The following is a 21,145-nucleotide window of genomic DNA, read 5'->3' on the forward strand; positions in this document are numbered from 1 at the left end:
GTGTTACATTGTTCTATAGTTGGGATCATTTAGTTTATAGAACTTATTTTCTTTTATTGCTTTGTTTGCACTCTGAGCAACCTTTCACATTTAAAGGGAATCTCTTGCCATTTTTAGCATCTAAACTATCACCAGTGTTTTTAGTGATGCAATGTGTATCACAAACATTTTTTTCTATTAAAAATGGCACTGTAATCTCGTGCATAAAGCACTTTATATAGTTAGATCGTACCTGCTCATTTAGTCGGAAAGAAAAAAGAAGTTCCAGCGCCAGGAATGGAAAATTAAAAATCCATTTTATTGTGCCATTGCATATTAAAATTCCAGCAGGTACAGCATATCTGTCGGATGACTACAGAACAACGCGTTTCGACGCCTCAGGTCTTAATCATGTTCTGACATTAAATGCAACCAACTTCCTTTTGTTGGATTCTCCCACCTGAAAAAAATCAGAAGCACATGTGTGGACTGCTCCAAAGCAGCTCCTGCTATGGTAATTGTGGGAGTACCAAACAAAGTAGAAAAAAAAAAAAAAAACAGTCAGTGTAGACAACACAACATAAACGACATACATATTTTAAAAGGGAGATATATATACTCCTAATGTAAGGTAACAAAGATGAATATAAAGAATAATTCCAATGACATATTCCAAAATACATATCACATATTCAAATCCTATACATAATATTCTATAATTATACCACAATGGGGAAAGAGAAAAAAAAAAAAAAACACCTATTCCCCTTTTTTCCTCCTTTCTCTTCTTTTCTTCCTCTTTCCCTCTTTTCTTATCTCTTTTCCTCTACCAAGAATGGATCCCAAATTAAGAGGGCCCCAATCAAAAATAAAAAGCAATCAATATATATAATATTACCACCCCTAAATGGAAGAATGGAACGAACATATTCAATAATGCAATATAAGATCTTGTCGACTATTCATTCCATCCGGATATCTTGTGCCCAGGGTGAAGATCCAGAAGGATTCCCTATTCAAGAGTTTCCTTCTGTGGTCTCCACCCCGAATCGGTCTGTGCACCTGTTCTATTCCCATGAAATGAAAGCCGCTAACATCCCCTTTGTGAACTGTGGCAAAATGCTTTGATACTGCAGAAACCGCAACAGCATTGTGATTAGACACATCTGAGAGATGCCTCCTGATTCTAACCTTCAAGGGTCCCGTGGTGCAACCAGTGTATTGAATATTACAAATATTGCATGTTATTAAATATACAATATAAGAAGAATTACAATTTATTAAGTTTTTAATGGTAAATGTTTTTTTATTTACTATAGAAAAAAATGTTTTTCCTTTTTGTACAAAATTACAGGTTTTACATCTAGCTGCACCACATTTGTAAAAACCCTTTAGTGTGATCCAGGAGGATCCCTCCGTCTGGCCACTGTCACTTGTAAAAAGACTAGGGGAAAGAATAGTACTAAGTGTAGGTGCCCGTTTAGCAACATACCTAATACTATTCTGAATCACCTGTTTTAAAATAGGATCCTCATTAAGAATTGGTAAGTATTTTTTCACAATACTAGTAACAGTATTAAACTGATTACTATAATTGGTTGAAAAGACAATATTGTTATTAGATTTATTTTTCATATAAGATGATTTATGTTTAAACAATAAGTCTTCCCTGTTGATGTCGCTTACAATTGATTTAGCTCTATTGAGAATCCAAGGACGATACCCCCTCTTGGAAAGCCTATTACAAACCTGACTTTCTTCCCTATTATAATCACTGGATTGGGAACAGTTTCGTTTTGTTCGAATCAATTCTCCTACCGGAATATTATTCTTGGTCTGTGCCGCATGGCAGGAATCTGCCGTTAAAATGGAATTAGTGGCAGTAGGTTTGCGGTAAGGAGTAATTATTTTTTCTTTTTTTTTTTCTTTCTCCATTGTGGTATAATTATAGAATATTATGTATAGGATTTGAATATGTGATATGTATTTTGGAATATGTCATTGGAATTATTCTTTATATTCATCTTTGTTACCTTACATCAGGAGTACATATATCTCCCTTTTAAAATATGTATGTCGTTTATGTTGTGTTGTCTACACTGACTGTTTTTTTTTTTTCCTACTTTGTTTGGTACTCCCACAATTACCAGAGCAGGAGCTGCTTTGGAGCAGTCCACACATGTGCTTCTGATTTTTTTCAGGTGGGAGAATCCAACAAAAGGAAGTTGGTTGCATTTAATGTCAGAACATGATTAAGACCTGAGGCGTCGAAACGCGTTGTTCTGTAGTCATCCGACAGATATGCTGTACCTGCTGGAATTTTAATATGCAATGGCACAATAAAATGGATTTTTTAATTTTCCATTCCTGGCGCTGGAACTTCTTTTTTCTTTCCTATTATTGATTGACTGCCTAGTCAAATCCGTGCGCAGGATCTGGATCCTACCAGCAAGGCAGTGCGGTGAGCTGGATTAATTTCTCTTTTTTTATTTATATTGGCTTTGAAACCTGTGCTCCCGACTGAGGATTTTGTTATATTGGAATTGCATATTTTTAACATCTAAAGGTCGGAACCTGGTGTAGATTCTTTTATGGATCAAGATGAATATACCAATAGACTTTCCAAATTGGCATCAATTTTTAATGCAACGGAAAAGGCATTGCCATCATCTGAACAGGACTTATTTCAAGAACACATGCTGGATCTTGAACGGAACATGGTCAAAGAACTCAAGATATGGTGGGACTTTACCTCTTTAAAGACATACATTGACAAAGGTATGATACCTAGAGGTTTACGTTTAAGAAAATTTCCCACTACTAAATACAACACTGAGTTCATTACAAACTGGAATAATATATTAAGTGACTGTTCCATTAAGTTGATGCATCTAATTGTTAAACAGGAGGAATTGGTACAGACAAAGTCTAACATACTTAATATAAAGGACTCTCTCAAGAAATATAACAACTTGGACTCATATAAAACCTCCTATGACAAAATACAAACTAAATTGTCAAAATTGGAGAGTAATATTATAGATATTAAAAAGAAGTTTATGAGAGACTCCACAGACTATACCAAAAATGAGATTTACACCTGGAATTATAAACCCAGATCGATTATTAGAAGGAGACGTCACTCCAGTTTTAATCGAGTCAACTTTGACAACTCTGACTCTACAGGTGATACATCTCTGCCCTCCATTTCAGATGGAGCAACTTATCTTTCCAACTCCTCATTAAATATATCAGGCATCACTACAAGATCTAAACAATATAAAAACAAGAATCCAGCACAAGTGTTCCAAAAAAAGTCAAAAAACGTACCAGAAGAGCGGGTAGGAAACATCAGAAAACAGGATTTTTGGGTTGCTTACCGTAAAATCTGTTTCTCGGAGCCTTCATTGGGGGACACAGAGACCATGGGTGTATGCTGCTGCCACTAGGAGGCTGACACTATGCACAAAAAAAGGTTAGCTCCTCCTCCGCAGTGTACACCCCACCGACCGGCAGGAAGTTCCTCAGTTAGTGAGAAAGCAGTAGGAGAAGTAACAGAATAGATTGAAAACAGAACAGACAACTCAAACCAACCAACATAATAACAAGAGTTGTAGAACATGGGAGGGTGCTGTGTCCCCCAATGAAGGCTCCGAGAAACAGATTTTACGGTAAGCCACCCAAAAATCCTGTTTTCTCGTTCGCCTTATTGGGGGACACAGAGACCATGGGACGTCCCAAAGCAGTCCCTGGGGTGGGAAAAACAAACTTCCATCAGGCCAGCGGACTCACTACCGCAGCCTGCAAGATCCTTCTACCTAGGCTGGCATCTGCCGAAGCGTAGGTATGGACCTTGTAGAATTTTACAAACGTGTGAACCGATGACCAGGTTGCAGCTTCGCAAAGCTACAGCGCGGAAGCTCTGTGACGTACCGCCTAGGAGGCACCCACTGCCCGGGTAGAGTGCGCTCTAATTCCCGGAGGGACCACTCGTTGTTTGACCCGGTAGGCCTCCAAAATTGCCAATCTGATCCAGCGAGCAATAGTAGCTTTGGAGGCCGGGTGACCTTTCCGCGCCCCATCTGGAATGATGAAGAAAGAATCTGTCTTCCGCAAGAAGTCATCCTAGTTAGGTAGACATTCATCGCCCTGACCAAGTCCAGCTTGTTCAAGGACCGCTCCCGAGGGTGAGCTGGACCCGGACAAAAGGACGGGAGAACAATGTCCTCATTCAGGTGGAAAGTGGACACAATCTTAGGAAGGAAAGAGGGCGAAGGCCGCAGAACTACCTTGTCCTGGTAGAGTACCAAGAGAGCGGCAAGAGAGGGCCGCCGATTCCGACACGCGCCGGATGGAGGTGATGGCTGCCAGAAAGGCTACTTTCCACGAAAGGAGAGAAAGGGAAACATCCCAGAGAGGTTTAAAGGAAGGACCTTGCAGAACCTCGAGAACCAGATTAAGATTCCATGGATCTACGGGCGCTCGGAACGGAGGAACCATGTGAGCCACACCTTGACGGAAGGTTTTAACCTGAGGACGGGAGCCAACGTCTTCCGAAATAAAATGGACAGCGCCGACACTTGACCCTTTAAAGAGCTGAGGACAAGACCCGCATCCAGCCCCGCTTGAAGGAACGCCAGGACAGAAGGGAGCGAAAAAAAACACATGGGCGGAATGTCATTGATGACCAAGTGAAATAGTTCTTCCAAGAACGGCAATAAATCTTGGAAGACTATGGCTTCCTGGCTCGGATCATGGTATGAATAACTCGATCGGAAAATCCTGATCGTTGCAAAACCTCGGCCTCAACAGCCACGCCGTTAAATTGAGCGGCCGAGAATTGGGGTGGCAAATCGGACCTTGAGACAGCAGATCTGCTCAGTCTGGAAGCTTCCAGAGGGCGTCCGCGAGAAGGTTGGCGATGTCCGCGAACCAATCCCTACTGGGCCAATTCGGGACAAAGAGGAGGACTGAAATTCCTTCCGCCTTGATTTTCTTCAGCCGCCTGGGAAGAAGAGGCAGGGGAGGAAACCGGTAGGGGAGCTCGAACTGTGACCAAGGAATGGCCAGAGCGTCGGCGCCCACCGCGAGAGGATCTCGAGCCCTGGATACAAACTGTGGAACTTTTCTGTTGAGGCGAGAAGCTAGCAGATCTACGTCCGGGGTTCCCCACGACGGCAAGTTGAAGAAATACTCCCGGATGTAGGGACTACTCTCCCGCCGCGAGATCCTCGCGGCTGAGAAATCGGCGGCCCAATTGTCCACGCCGGGAATGTGTACCGCGGATATTGCCGGGACTGAAGCCTCCGCCCAATGAAGAATCTTGGACATTTCTGCCAGGGCTGAGACACTACGCGTCCCTCCCTGGTGCGTGACATATGCCACCACCATGGCATTGTCTGTCTGAATCCGGATAGGCAGTCCCCTGAGAAGTCTCTCCCAGTGAACGAGAGACAGATAAATCGCTCGTATCTCGAGGACGTTGAATGGCAGGGCTGACTCCTGAGTTGACCAACGACCCTGAACAGTGTGATTGCGGAACACTGCCCCCCCAGCCGAGGAGGGTGGCATCCGTTGTCACAATCTGCCAGTGAAAGGGGAGGAATGACCGTCCTAGGGAGATGAGAGGAGACGTCAGCCACCAATTGAGGGACTGCTTGACATGGTTTGAAAGACGAAATGGGCGATCCAGGGAAAGGACAGATCTGTTCCACCGGGATAGGATGGCGAGTTGGAGAGGTCTGGAGTGAAATTGGGCAAAGGGGATGGCCTCTGTTGCCGCCACCATCTTTCCCAGGACTTTGATGGTCGTCCGGAGAGATGGAAGTCTCATGAGCTGCCGCGATCGTAAATCCCGTTGCAGGGAGCCAATTTTCTCTTGAGGGAGAAAAACCCTCGATCGACGAGTGTCGAACAATAGACCCAGAAACACAAGACGTTGTGTCGGGACAAGACAGGACTTCTTTTCGTTGATGAGCCACTCCGAAATTGGTCAGGTAAGACTTTGGCGAGCTTGACGAAAGGATGGAGCTTTGATCATAATGTCGTCGAGGTACGGAAAAAGAACAAGACCTCCGATTCTCCACCAGGCCATCATCGCCGCCATGATCTCTGTAAATGCTCTGGGTGCGGTGGCAAGACCGAACGGCAGTGCACAAAATTGATAATCTTCCTGGCGAATCGCGAATTTCTGATGCCCGGAGAATATGGGAACATGTAGATAGGCATCTTGAATGTCTATTGAACACATGAACTCCTGCGTCTCCATGGAAGCGATTAACCGAAGAAACTCCATTCGAAAATGACGCAGTCGGGCTCTCCTGTTGAGTAATTTGAGGTCCAAGATGGGGCGAACTGTCCCGCCTTTGTTCGGCACGACGAACAGGTTTGAAGAAAACCCTGTGAAACGTTCTGATTCAGGAACGGGCACAATCACCCCGGAACTGAGGAGAGAGGAGATGGATGCAAGAACCCCGGAGCTAAGGCTGGATCTTTTGGAGGACGGGACTCGAAGAAGCGATCCCGTGGACGAGAAATGAACTATCTTGTACCCTGAAGATACAAGCTCCCTGACCCAAGCGTCCTCTACTGAGGCCAGCCAGGTATCCCTGAAGAAACGGAGTCGACCTCCCAATTGGGAGGGCCCCTCGGGAGTTCGTTGACAGTCATGCTGACGTGGACCGTCCAGATCTGGACCTGGAGGGTCTGCCCTGGGAGGAGTAAGATCGCCAGGAGGGAGTGGGTCTGAAGGACACAGTCTTTCTATCCTGGCGTACCTGTGGTCTTTGTTGGTTAGAGAAGTTCTCTGCCGTATTGAAGCGGCGGTAAGCCCGAAAGGGCCGAAATTGACGCCTTGGCGGGGGTCTGCGAGGTTTGGACTGAGGGAGGAGAGAACTCGTGCCTCCAGTGGCATCCTTAATAATCTGGTCCAGCTGGGACCCAAAGAGACGCGCTCCCTGAAAAGGCAGATTGGTAAGATACTTTTTAGAAGACAAGTCCGCCTGCCAAGCCTTGAGCAAAATTGTACGTCGGATTGCCACAACGTTGCTTGACGCCTGAACAGCACGAGACGCGGCATCCAAGGAAGCAGAAAGCAGATAATCCCCTGCATGGGAAATCTGGTTGGCCAGAACGGTCAATTGCTCTGGTTGGGCCTTATCTAGGATGCCCTTACGGAGATCCTCTGCCCAAGTGGCTATGGCCTTTGCCACCCAAGATGAGGCAAAGACTGGACATAGCGCCGCTGCAGCCGCCGCGAATGCTGACTTTGCCAAGGATTCTATAATTCTATCATTAGAATCCTTTAGTGACGCTACACCTGAAAGCGGGAGAACCGTGTTATTAGAAAGTCTGGACACGGGTGCGTCCACCGACAGGGAAGCAGACCAGTTGTCAGAGAGCTCTTTAGCCAACGGATACAGCACGCCGAGACGCTTCCCTCTTTGAAATCGCCTGGACGGATTTTCTCTTTCCCTGGCAAGGATCTTGCCAAACTCAGAGTGGAAGGCGAATACCCTGGATGGTGTTTGTGCCCGTCTGAACGAAACCTCCTGATCTGAGGATTTCGCAGGGGAGTCAGATATTTCGAAGGTGTGGTTAATCGCAGCAATGAGGTTCTGTACCGTAACCTTCATGTCCGCGTCCTGGTCAGAATCCAGCACTAAAATCCCTTCAGAGGACATATCCGAGAACGCTTCACCTGACTCGGGTGAGGAGGCACGGGAGGGCGACTGCTGGGAAGGACTAGGTGCCGATGAGAGACCAGGAGAGGATTCCAGCCGTGGATCCTGCCTGGGCCTTTCGCGGCATCTGCTAGCTGGCTCAGATGGAACGTCTTGCGACCTGCTGGACCCTGCAGAAGTGTCCAGGGGCAACTTATCAAGAACGGTCAACTAGGGACTGAGACACCCTGGTGAGGTCTGCCACAGATTGTGAAAGGGACGAGGTCCAGCCAGGAATAGGGGGTTCGATTTCACGTGGCGCAGTAGATGGCTCCTGGACGGCATCCTGCTGAACGGGATTGCTGCAATCCCGGCAGAGGGGAACTTGCGATTGCAAGAGGAGCATGCGAAAAAAACCTGCGGAAGTGCTGGAGGGTTGGGGGACAGCAAGGCAGGGTAGGGTGTCAGCCTGCAGTTGCAGAACTACTCACGGTCCGGTGTCCCCGAAAGATGGCATCTGCTGTAGTCTCCGGCTGTCAGGCTGCAAAGATGGCGGTAGCCTGATGTGAGGAATCAAAAAGCGCGGTCTCTGTGTAAGAAGGCGGAGCTAGCCGCCTGCACCAGAGGGAAGAACCGCCTCCTCCCCCTTCCCAGCCACAAGACTAGAGAGGCGGTGGGAGGGCTTAGGAACGGGCGGGAGCGCAGCCGGCCTATAATGAACGGGGGGCGTGGCTGCGACGGGCGCGAAGGCCCAAACTGAAGCCGGGGACTAAATTTGAAACGGTGGCCGCCTGTCAGCACGGGGCGGCGCGGAAGAATTGCGACGCAGCCGCGTCCGCCCCTAAAGGAGACGCCGCCATAGCCCTGCTCCCAGACGCAACCCTCACAAGAATACCGGCGGTGGGGTGAAGAAGGCCCGCACCGCCGCCGGGGCCAAAAAGGGATGCGGCGACCGTCGGACGGCGCGAGCAGTGCGAGAATCTGCGGCGCTACTTTGGCGCCGCTCCCGGGTCATCTTGTGGCTTTATGTTCCGGCGCTCCAATAAAGGTACCTTCTATATCCCACGCTGTCTGCTCATCTTCTACGTATTCGCGCCTCGTCCAACCGACAGGCTCTGGTGGGCGAGTGGGTGGGAGGCGGGGGGCAAGGACCATCTGTTTTCGCTGGCATGACACCTGTGCTCAGCCTGTGGTCCGCCCGGAGAACTAAGAGGATACGGGGTGGCAGTACACGCCGTACTCATAGCCTCTTTGTGGGAGTACAGTTGTGACTCTTCACACTGTATCCCTCCTGGAACCTGAAAAGGAACGACGCACATCGAGGTAGATATGAGTCTAATGAAAGACCCGTGTCCACCTCCTACTGACACTAAGCTAAACTGAGGAACTTCCTGCCGGTCGGTGGGGTGTACACTGCGGAGGAGGAGCTAACCTTTTTTTGTGCATAGTGTCAGCCTCCTAGTGGCAGCAGCATACACCCATGGTCTCTGTGTCCCCCAATAAGGCGAACGAGAAACAATGCTTTTCCTGTATATCACCAACATCAGAGACATTAACTCTTCCCGTGGAATTTGTCCAGCTACGTGCTATCTGAAGAGCAGATTTCCTTGCTGAGTAGGGGTTTGGGATTTGCCCCTAATATAAATTTCAACATTTTTCAGACTATTTTGGACTTGAATAAATTTGCACGTAACATTACATTAAAACGTCATTTTTTTGATAATAACAATGGGATTTCCCCACAGGATCTTGATGTCAATGCTAATGCTGATATAGTCACTCCTAATTGTAATAACACTTTTTTTTCCTTTTGTGAACAGAAGGCCATAATGGATCTCAGACTCCTTTCTGCTAATTGTGATACTGCCTCAATTAAACCTACTATGTTTACCCAACCTGTACTTTCTAATCGGGAATATTAACCAGTACAATCACGACCCCCAATACTGGATTTGTTCCAGGAACTTGTTGTTACTGAACTCATAGAGTTGAATGATACAATGGTCCCACCTAAAGATAATTTAACACACAGGGAAAGATTAGCCCTGAAAGAGTTAAAACTTAACCCTGATCTTATAATCAGGGAAGCTGACAAGGGGGGGGGGCATTGTACTATTGAACTCAGGTCTATATAAAAAATTGATACTTCAGGACCTACAAGATGTAGACACCTACATAGAGTTAGATCAGGACCCCACTAGACATTATAATAATTTATTGTTGAAATGTCTAGAGGAGGGGGTCTGTGTGGGTGCTATTAATGAGAAAACTAAGGATTTTTTATTTAATAAAAACCCTGTGGTTCCGATTTACCATTGTCTCCCAAAAGTTCATAAAAATGTATTTCCTCCCCCACTGAGACCAATAGTTTCAGGCATTGGCTCATTGGGGGAGAATTTGGGAGGCTGGATAGATCATTTTCTTCAACCTTTGATTCTTGATATACCAGGTTATATCAGGGATACCAAAGAGGTTGTTAAAGCTCTGGACAATTTTTGTTGGAAATCCTATTACTCTTGGCTCTCATGCGACGTAATTTCTTTATATCCATCTATACCTCATAATGTTGCATTACGCTGTCTATCTCAACATCTAGACAGATTTAGTGACTATGACACCTTTTTAAAAGATTTTATAGTCTCATGTATTGATTTTCTCCTAAAGCACAATTATTTTTCTTTTGATAAAATTTTTTATTTGCAGTGCAGAGGAGTTAGTATGGGAGCTCGCTTCTCCCCCTCCCTTGCAAATATTGTTATGGCGAGGTGGGAGGAGGATTTCCTATATTCGGATGAGAACCCATTTTCCAAATGTCTGCTATGGTATGGCAGATATCTGGATGATCTGCTGATGATTTGGTGTGGTCCAGAGGATAGTATACAGGGGTTTGTTTCATATTTGAATACTAATGAATTTAACTTAAAATTTACCTCTCATCATTTGACTACAATGAATTTTCTGGATGTCACCCTATCTATTAGTGATTCGGATGTTGTCATAATTACCCCTTACCGCAAACCTACTGCCACTAATTCCATTTTAACGGCAGATTCCTGCCATTGCGGCACAGACCAAGAATAATATTCCGGTAGGAGAATTGATTCGAACAAAACGAAACTGTTCCCAATCCAGTGATTATAATAGGGAAGAAAGTCAGGTTTGTAATAGGCTTTCCAAGAGGGGGTATCGTCCTTGGATTCTCAATAGAGTTAAATCAATTGTAAGCGACATCAACAGGGAAGACTTATTGTTTAAACATAAATCATCTTATATGAAAAATAAATCTAATAACAATATTGTCTTTTCAACCAATTATAGTAATCAGTTTAATACTGTTACTAGTATTGTGAAAAAATACTTACCAATTCTTAATGAGGATCCTATTTTAAAACAGGTGATTCAGAATAGTATTAGGTATGTTGCTAAACGGGCACCTACACTTAGTACTATTCTTTCCCCTAGTCTTTTTACAAGTGACAGTGGCCAGACGGAGGGATCCTCCTGGATCACACTAAAGGGTTTTTAAAAATGTGGTGCAGCTAGATGTAAAACCTGTAATTTTGTACAAAAAGGAAAAACATTTTTTTCTATAGTAAATAAAAAAACATTTACCATTAAAAACTTAATAAATTGTAATTCTTCTTATAATGTATATTTAATAACATGCAATATTTGTAATATTCAATACACTGGTTGCACCACGGGACCCTTGAAGGTTAGAATCAGGAGGCATCTCTCAGATGTGTCTAATCACAATGCTGTTGCGGTTTCTGCAGTATCAAAGCATTTTGCCACAGTTCACAAAGGGGATGTTAGCGGCTTTCATTTCATGGGAATAGAACAGGTGCACAGACCGATTCGGGGTGGAGACCACAGAAGGAAACTCTTGAATAGGGAATCCTTCTGGATCTTCACCCTGGGCACAAGATATCCGGATGGAATGAATAGTCGACAAGATCTTATATTGCATTATTGAATATGTTCGTTCCATTCTTCCATTTAGGGGTGGTAATATATATATTGATTGCTTTTTATTTTTGATTGGGGGCCTCTTAATTTGGGATCCATTCTTGGTAGAGGAAAAGAGATAAGAAAAGAGGGAAAGAGGAAGAAAAGAAGAGAAAGGAGGAAAAAAGGGGAATAGGTGTTTTTTTTTTTTTTCTCTTTCCCCATTGTGGTATAATTATAGAATATTATGTATAGGATTTGAATATGTGATATGTATTTTGGAATATGTCATTGGAATTATTCTTTATATTCATCTTTGTTACCTTACATCAGGAGTATATATATATCTCCCTTTCAAAATATGTATGTCGTTTATGTTGTGTTGTCTACACTGACTTTTTTTTTTTTTTTTTCCCTACTTTGTTTGGTACTCCCACAATTACCATAGCAGGAGCTGCTTTGGAGCAGTCCACACATGTGCTTCTGATTTTTTCAGGTGGGAGAATCCAACAAAAGGAAGTTGGTTGCATTTAATGTCAGAACATGATTAAGACCTGAGGCGTCGAAACACGTTGTTCTGTAGTCATCCGACAGATATGCTGTACCTGCTGGAATTTTAATATGCAATGGCACAATAAAATGGATTTTTAATTTTCCATTCCTGGCGCTGGAACTTCTTTTTTCTTTCCTATTATTGATTGACTGCCTAGTCAAATCCGTGCGCAGGATCTGGATCCTACCAGCAAGGCAGTGCGGTGAGCTGGATTAATTTCTCTTTTTTTTGCTCATTTAGTCAGTGGCTCCCCGCGCATGCGCTGTGACGAGCAGTTCCCCAGCTTGCGCAGTCAAGCTGTGTGTAGTACCAGCTTCACTGTGTGCGGCCTAAGCCGCTCAACACGGAGCATGCGCAGCTCCCCGATTGACACCGTACAAGCACGGCTCCACGATACACTGCGCAAGTGCGAGATTTTTCAAAGCGTACTCGAGTGACGTCGGTGCAACCTCGGGAACATCATTCAAATTGCGTAAGCGGTGACAACCGTGACTGAACGAAATGAAGCACACCCCTATGATTAAATTTGCAGGTACGATCTAACTATATAAAAAAATTTTTTCAAACTCTTTTTATTGAAAGATTCCACAAAATAATATGACAAACATGTGACATTGCAGTGCAAAGAAAGCAGATTAATCCACTTAATCATTAGCCACAACATCAGTTACAGAAGTATACTTTCAATAATAAAATAGACGAACAACACAGATGAAAAAGAACATTAAGCATAATGTGTTAAATTCTCAACAGCATTGCATCACAATCAGGGGATTCTTAATTAGGGTTCTAAGTTTGCAGCAATTTGGGTTATGATAAGCAAATATTCCTGAGTCACATTTATGCACTGCAAAAGAGACACTTCAAGGGTTATATCTCATAGTTGAGGAAATTATGGCATCAGGAGCCAGTTGTGTCAAGGGCGAGTCACACCACCTTTCCCAAATTTTAAGAAACTTCCAAGGACATCCCCTGTTCCTGTATAGAATTTTCTTATATGGAATTATATTATTCACCAATTTTTTTCACTGATTGACCGAAGGAGACCTTCCCTCCATCCATCTCAATGCGATCGCTTTCCTAGCGAGAAACAGAACCTCACTGAGAAATATTCTGTCATAATGAGTCCACATTTCTTCGTCCACCACACCCTATACACACATCACTGGGCTGCATTCTATTGGTATACCAATTATCCTTTCTAGTGTAAAAATTATGTCCTTCCAATATATTCCCATAATTCTACAATCCCAAATGAGATGCCAAAAATCTGCTCCCACCTCCCCGCATCTATGACATTCATCATTTACTCTTCTGCCGAATTTATATAGTTTGCACGGGGTTAAATACGATTGGTGTAGCATTTATAATTGGATTTGTTATTTGCCGCTGGAGACACCGTCGTATGCACCTCCAGTGCGTCACACCACTGGTCATCGGTGATAGAGGGGATTAGGTGCCTCCATTTTCCTTCCACAGCCAATTGGGTGGAGGCAATTTTGTAATTTAACAGAAAGGTGTATAAAGATGAGATCATACCCGTAGGCCCTTGACTGGACAATATTCCTATTAGTGGATATTTAGATATACGCATCCTGGGAAGTGGGAACTGAGATGCTATAGCATGCCTCAGCTGCAGATATCTATAAAACTCTCTATGAGGAATTCCAAATTTAATATGAAGTTGTTCGAATGATAATAAAATTTGATTTTCAAAAATCTGATTGAATGTTGTTATACCATTTTGCTTCCAGAAACCTGGATCCTGCAAATTCTGAAGATGGGAAAATTCAGGATTATCCCATATCTGAATCTCCCCAATCTGATCAGAAAATTTTAAAGTATGTTTACTTTCCCGCCAAATCTGTATTGCCAGACTTTGCGCAAACAGCAGACCCCCAGGTGTTCTGTATGAACCCTCCAATACCACCCATGGTGTGCACCCTCCCAGAAAATGAATTCGATGAGCCTCTGCATTATTGAGCCTGTCGTGGAGCAGCCAATGTTTTAAATATCGTAAATGGCCAGCCAGATAATAGGTCAGGAACCGCATATCCACCCTGCCTCTTGGGCCTCTGCAGGGTACCGATATTTACTTTAGGTCTAGATGAGCCCCATATAAACGCTGCCAAGCTATGCATTCTCTTAACCCCTTAACGACCGCCGATACGCCTTTTAACGGCGGTAATTAAGGGTACTAAAACCACAGCGCCGTTAATTCACGGCGCTGTGATTTAAGTGAATAGCGCCCCCCAGTGTCGGATTTTCTCAGGGGTCTCAGCTGCCAGGGGTAGCCGAGACCCCAGAGAACATGAATCGGTCGGTTTTTACCGACCCCCGCTTTTTCGATCGCCGTTATTAACCCTATAACGGTGACCGCAAAAAAAAAAAAAAAAAACCCGCGATTTTACATTTAATTTCTCTCTCCTCTGATGTGATCGCACATCAGAGGAGAGAGAAATAGGGTCCCTGATCCCCCCGGTACCTCTCCGTGGCCCTCCGTCCCCTCCCGGTGGTCCCACGTCCCGCCGGCATCCTCCGATGGGCGCCGCCATCTTGAAAATGGCGGGCGCCCGCCGGGAATCTGCCGGCTCCGGCTGGCAGATTCCATTCATTATTTTGATCACTATGATAAACGATCATAGTGATCAAAATAAAAAAAATAGTACATAACCCCCCCTGTTTATCACTCCCTTATATAGGCCAATATAATGAAATAAAGAAAATATATTTTTTTTTCAGTTTTCCATTAGGGTTAGGGGTAGGGTTAGGGTTAGGGTAGGGTTAGGGTTGGGCTAGGGTTGGGCTAGGGTTAGGGTTGGGCTAGGGTTAGGGCTAGGGTTAGGGCTCGGGTCACGACTAGGGTTAGAATGAGGGTTAGGGCGAACTAGAATTAGGGTTAGAATTAGGATTTGGGATTAGGGGTGTGTTGGGGTTAGGGTTGGAGCAAGAATTGAGGGGTTTCCACTATTTGCCAACTTTGGGGGTCTAAAAATTGGGGTCTAAAAAAATCACTTTTGTGGAAATAAAAAAAGACTTTATTTTCACGGCTCTGCGTTTAAAAACTTTTGTGAAGCGCTTGGGGGTTCAAAGTGCTCACCACACATCTAGATAAGTTCATTAGGGGGTCTAATTTCCAAAATGGGGTCACTTGTGGGGGGTTTCCACTGTTTAGGCCCATCAGGGGCTCTGCAAGCGCAACATGATGCCCGCAGACCATTCCATCAAAGTCTGCATTCCAAAATGGCACTCCTTCCCTTCCGAGCTCTCCCATGCGCCCAAACAGTGGTTCCCCCCCACATATGGGGTATCGGCGTACTCAGGACAAATCGCATAACAACTGTGCGGGTTTCTTATTTTCACGGCTCTACGTTATAAACTTCTGTGAAGCCCTTGGGGGTTCAAAGTGCTCACCACACATCTAGATAACTTCCTTAATGGGTCTAGTTTCCAAAATGGGGTCACTTGTTGGAGGTTTCCACTGTTTAGGCACATTAAGGGCTCTCCGAACGCAACATGGCATCCGATCTCAATTCCAGCCAATTCTGCGTTGAAAAAGTCAAACGGCGCTCCATCCCTTGCGAGCTCTGCCGTGTGCTGAAATAGTGGTTTACCCCCACATATAGGGTATCGACGTATTCAGGAGAAATTGTACAACAAATTTTGTGGTTGATTTTTTCTTTTAACACTTGTGAAAATAAAAAAAATTGGTTCTGAAGTAAATTTTTTGCAAAAAAAAGTTAAATATTAATTTTTTCCTTTCACATTGCTTTAGTTCCTGTGAAGCACTTAAAGGGTTAATAAACTTCTTGAATGTGGTTTTGAGCACCTTGAGGGGTCTAGTGTTTAGAATGGTGCCACTTTTGGGTATTTTCTGTCATGTACACCCCTCAAAATGACTTTAAATATGATGTGGTCCCTAAAAAAATGGTTTTGTAAATTTTGTTGTAAAAATGAGAAATCACTGGTCAACTTTTAACCCTTATAACTTCCTAACAAAAAAAAAATTTTGCTTCCAAAATTGTGCTGATGTAAAGTAGACATGTGGGAAATGTTATTTATTAAGAAATTTGTGTGACACATCTCTCTGATTTGAGGGCATAAAAATTTAAAGTTTTAAAATTGCAAAATTTTCGCCATATTTCCATTTTTTTCATAAATAAACACAAGACTTATCGAAGAAATTTTACCACCAATATGAAGTACAATATGTCACGAAAAAACAGTCTTAGAATCAGCGGGATCCATTAAAGCGTTCCAGAGTTATAACCTCATAAAGGGACAGTGGTCAGAATTGTAAAAATTGGCCTGGTCATTAAGCTGCAAACTGGCTCTGTCGCTAAGGGGTTAAAGTAACTCTTGGGGACCTTAAGTGACTATGTTCCAGCATATATAAACACTTTGGGAGGATAACCATTTTAATTAAGCCAATTCTTCCTGCCACAGACAGGGGGAGTCGAGATCATAGTTCAAACTTTTTTTTCATCATATCCTGGGGGGTATATAATGTCTCCCAGGTCTTTAATCGGATTTTGGTTAATTACTATGCCCAAATACTTAAATTTTGATACTACTTGCAAACCAAACAACACGGGTACTGCTATATCATTCATTATCTGCAGCGCCATTTTTAATGACAAAAAGTGTTCATGATGCACATTGCATCACTAACACCGCACTGGGGACAGTTTAGATGCTAAAAATGACATGACAGATTCCCTTTAAGAAATGCTTTTTTTTTTTTGTCTTTTGAAAATCTAAAGATTACACAGCAATTTTGCACATGGAATTCACAGTTCAATTTCTCATTACATGTACATTTGTAATATATGACGAGTGACAATTTGTTTTTATTTTTATTTTTTTTTTAAGCATTGCGACCATGAAACAGACAAATGAAAGCAATTGTGACCAATTGTTAAGCAAACAATGGCACCGATGAGCGAGGAACGTTATGACGGTCATGTGGAATACTCACCATTCACTAGACTGAAGTGTGGGAGACTCATTCTGCGCTATGTGGTATAAGGCACTCATTGCATTCATGTTAAACAAAGGAGGTTTCCTTTCAGCTGTGAAGAACAAAGATTAACTGATAAATCCCAAAAAACCCATTACCCATATCCCTTCTATTTTAATCAAAGACTTTATTTTATTTCCCTTTAAACAGAGTACAAGAAAGGCCAGATGTCAGACTAACCCTGTCATGGCATGTGATAACTCTTATGACAAAATGAAAACTACAGGGCAACCCAAGGACAAAATGTGCAGCTAAAAATGTAACGTCTATGAACAAATTTAATTTCCCACAGAGATGAGGGGCAATAAAGGAGACTGGCGGCTGCTTAGTCCCTCTTTCCAACTAAAACATTAACCAATCAGCGATGGTTGCCATCTAAGGTTATGCTCACATTTTTTTTTTACCTCAAAAAAAAAAAAAAAAACTATTAGATTTTTCCAAGAATCCTTTACAGAAAATTCTTTTTTTGGCTGTGTGCACACAGTTTTTGGAACAGAAATAAAGTTGTGCAGGTAAACTTGCCTGCCCCGTCTAGCACGCCGCACAGCACGATTTCAAGGCCAGTCGTTCAATGTCCATTATGATGCACGGTGCTATTTTACGTGCACAACAACAGGCTAGGGGGTGAAGCATGCAGTGAGGTCTCTTCATGTGCGATGTCAGGGCAGGAATGTAGAGGCCTACACACATCCTTTTACAATATTCCCAAATATGACTCCCTCCCCACACTTTGGTAAACTACAATCAGGATTTACCTAATTCAATACATGTGATCCCAAGAGACCAAACATCCACTTTCCCATCATACTGTCCTTCATCCATGGCTAAGATTACTTCAGGGGCCATCCTAAAAAAGAATGCAAACACCATAAGGTTACAGTCTTCGTGCTTGGCGATATTGGGAACTCACACAGAAGTGAATAGAGAGCAGCACGTCTGCAGTCACTTCTTTTTTCACAGTGTTAACAAGACGGGGTCCCGTACTAGAGACTGATGTGGATCCCACCGCAGGGGATCAACCTGCCAGACACCCATCACAGTCCCTTTGGATAACCTTAAAATAATTTTTTAAGGGCAATTCCATTTATCAAGTAAACAAGCTAAAACATATATAGCGTCTAATACTATTACACTTGCATATAAGCGTACAATAAGGCCTATGGCTAACAGACAGCACAGAAATATCAAGACATCTGGGATTCTAACCTTACTGTTTCCATAGCAACACTGATTCCTGGATATGTATAGAACAAAAGTGTTCTACATGTTAGTAGAACAAAGCTATGACATAAGCTTCATCTACCACTTACCAATATGGTGTCCCCACAAATGAATTGGCAGGAGAGGCTATAGATGCAGACCCAAAGTCAGCAAGTTTCACCTGGCCCGGCTCTGTGAGAAGGATGTTACCTGCCTTTATATCTCTATGGAAAACACAATGTTACACAAGTGAGACAGTAGTCATTGCTACCATTAATAGTGATCTAGAGGTCATGCTTTGTCACCAAGCATCATCTGCTCAGAGGAAGAGCTCTACACAGCCCACCGCTCAATGGATTTATACTTATATCTCAAAACCAGATTATAAGCAACAAAACACCCTCAAATATTAAATGTCGGATAAGTGATCCTGTCTTCTGTGACTCCGCTTGCTGGAGCTCATCTCTGCCCTAAACAAAAGGATCGGACTGTGAAATTCCAAAAGATTGTCGAGGTGAAGGGCGGTGTGCCACCAAACACAATAGACTGATCTCTAATGTGTATGGGGGTCTTAAAGAGTACCTGACATCAATCTGGGGGCTGCCCTTTTTACCAAAACGTCACTGAAGAACCCCTAATCTCCCAAGAGGGTTCGACAATCTAGCAAAGCTAAGCCCAAACATATGGGTTGAGGGATCCTTGCAAGCAGAGCCCCTTTTGCAAAGAAAATGCAAGAGCTCGATAAGTTGTCACCAAATTGTAACCGCTGTAATGACATTACCATTCAGTAACAGGATAAGTGAATACACGGTAATGCTGGATTGGTGGATAGAGCGAGATCTCATTTTTTCACCGCGAGAGCGACTATTTGTGGGATCCTGCGCTGCATACTGCTATTCCACAGCCAGGAAGATTGGGCCGACTGTCAAAGTCGGGCACTTTTGGGGGACATTAGGGCTATTATTGCAATGTTTGGGTAATGGGTAATATTTACTAAAAATCACTAATATGGGGCCTCCCGTGGTTTTATTAACTAAAAGAAAAAGCCCCAAGAACGATGGCAGGTACAAGAGTGTCTGTTTTGTTATATTGCAATTATGCCTAAAGTAACATTTCCATCTTGTAAACAATGTAGTCAAGATATGCATTCACTTTACTTTAGGGGTCTGACCTCTGGACATCACGATCACGAGACATAAATGTAGTTTCATCATCATTACTATTATTTTTGCTTTAGAGAGGAGCTTCTGGCCTCCCGGCTGTGTAAGGAAATGTCGTTGACGCGATCCACACACAGCATGTATCAGGCACTGGCTGCATGACCTCAGCCAGGTATGTTTGAGTCCTCTGAAACGCCGCAGCATTTCGGAGAAAAACACATTTTAAACGGCCAAGGAGACTAGTAAGACAGATGGATCCCCGGTGGCTTCTTCCTGCCCGCCGTCATGGAGTGAAAGGTCTCTCCCCATCTGTCCCACTAGTTTCCTTGGCAGCTTAGAATGTATGTTTTTATTTTTTATTTATTTTTTTTAACACCGCAAAATTTAAAAGTAAAACATACCAGGCCGAGATCATGCAGCCAGTGTCTGATTCATACTACCTGTGGATTGGGCAGCACGCATCAGCTGTCAGGTTCTCTTTAATAAAGTTTTCAGGCAGTTTTTCAATACAGAAATCTTAAAATCAGGGTTGGGGTTCATTTTCTGTGTCCATTAACTTATTCTACTTACATAGCGGTAGTTGTAGGCAGTTTTGTGGGCATAAAGAAGCATTAATCTACATAATTTATTCTTGATTACTGAACCTGCTGCCCCAAGGGTGTCTCTGCAGACCATCCTCAAGCTTTAAGGGCCCGTTACACATAGCGATATCGCTAGCAATATCGCTGTAACGTCACTGATTTTGTGACGCAGCAGCGATATTGCTAGCGATATCGTTACATGTGATACTTACCTCCGACCGACTGCCCCGCTGATTATCGCTGATCGCGCGAGAACGTCTTGGACCATTTCTCGTCGGGCGCTTCCTGCTGGGCTTCCTGTGGCGCCGACGAGCGACGCGTGGACGCGGGCGGGAGGACTTCAGGATCGCCACGTCTAACAGGTAAGTAGCGACCCCCGACTGCTGCTATGTCGCTGGTGAGATCTGCCTGTGTGGCAGATCACTAGCGACCACTTAGCAATGCACCAGCGATCCATATCGTTGTCGGGATCGCTGGTGCATCGCTAAGTGTAACAGTACCCTTAGGGCCATCTTTTTCTAGAAGGTATCCTATGCGCTATATAATTTCTGTGCTGTAGAGTACTATGCATAGTATATACACAATGCTAAAGGATGAAATACACAATTTGGGCAAGGGGTGGCAAAATTAGCTTTAAAATTATGAAAACTGTAATTGCTTCTGCCAATGTTAATATAAAAAGGTATAACTTATCTACTCACCTATGGATTAAATTATGAGAATGCAAATAAGCTAATCCCTGCAGTGCCCCGTGTGTGATTGCCGCAATTTCATTTTCTTGCAATGGCTTTTTGTGTACTGAAAACCAAGGAAAAAAAAAAAAAAAAAAACAACTGTCACTTGCATAGACAATGTAAAGCTGCAGAATGTTATAGTGGTTCTACCATCAGTCTATAAAACAGTCTCTATACAATAAGGGATGCAGTGGTGCCAACACACCAGGGGAAAGGAGCTGGAAACACGCAGAACAAAGAATCTCTGCATTCTAGTTATAACATTTACCAGCCTGACTAGTCCCAAGTGGTCAGGTCCCCAAGACGTGC

The 21,145-nt window shown here is 43.6% G+C and overlaps 1 pseudogene; it reads right to left on the reverse strand.

Annotated features, from left to right (window-relative positions):
* LOC141080337 (serine/threonine-protein kinase TAO1-B-like) overlaps positions 1–21,145 on the reverse strand; it is a 94,843-nt pseudogene that overhangs the window by 52,562 nt on the left and 21,136 nt on the right.

This window comes from Dendrobates tinctorius, unplaced genomic scaffold, assembly GCF_039654945.1.
Source record: "Dendrobates tinctorius isolate UK_male_01 unplaced genomic scaffold, ASM3965494v1 ptg000016l, whole genome shotgun sequence".
In the NCBI taxonomy this organism is placed as follows: domain Eukaryota; kingdom Metazoa; phylum Chordata; class Amphibia; order Anura; family Dendrobatidae; genus Dendrobates; species Dendrobates tinctorius.